This window comes from Merops nubicus, unplaced genomic scaffold (genome assembly GCF_000691845.1).
Source record: "Merops nubicus isolate BGI_N331 unplaced genomic scaffold, ASM69184v1 scaffold17509, whole genome shotgun sequence".
Lineage (NCBI taxonomy): Eukaryota > Metazoa > Chordata > Aves > Coraciiformes > Meropidae > Merops > Merops nubicus.
The window spans coordinates 13343-13708 of NW_008631883.1; positions in this window are offsets into that span (position 1 = coordinate 13343).

Here is a 366-nt window from a genome sequence, read left to right on the forward strand (position 1 = left end):
GGCTCCAGGCTCCTGTCAGGAGCTGTGCAGAGCCAGAAGGTCTCCCCTGAGCCTCCTTTGCTCCAGGCTCAGCACCCCCAGCTCCCTCAGCTGCTCCTCCCCACACTTGGCCTCTAGCCCCTTCCCCAGCAGCTCCGTTGCCCTTCTCTGCCCACACTCCAGCCCCTCAAGGTCCTTCCTGGAGTCAGGGGCCCAACAGACCTTACAGGCAAAGCTCAAAGTCCAAACACAACCCAAGTTTGCAAGATGCCCAGCTTTAAACAGTCACCTGTGGTCAGAGAGTAAAACTACACCACAACTGGGCTGGACCAGATGCTCCCCGAGGTCCATTCCAGCTTGGTGTTCTGCTGGAGTCCCCACCCCTGG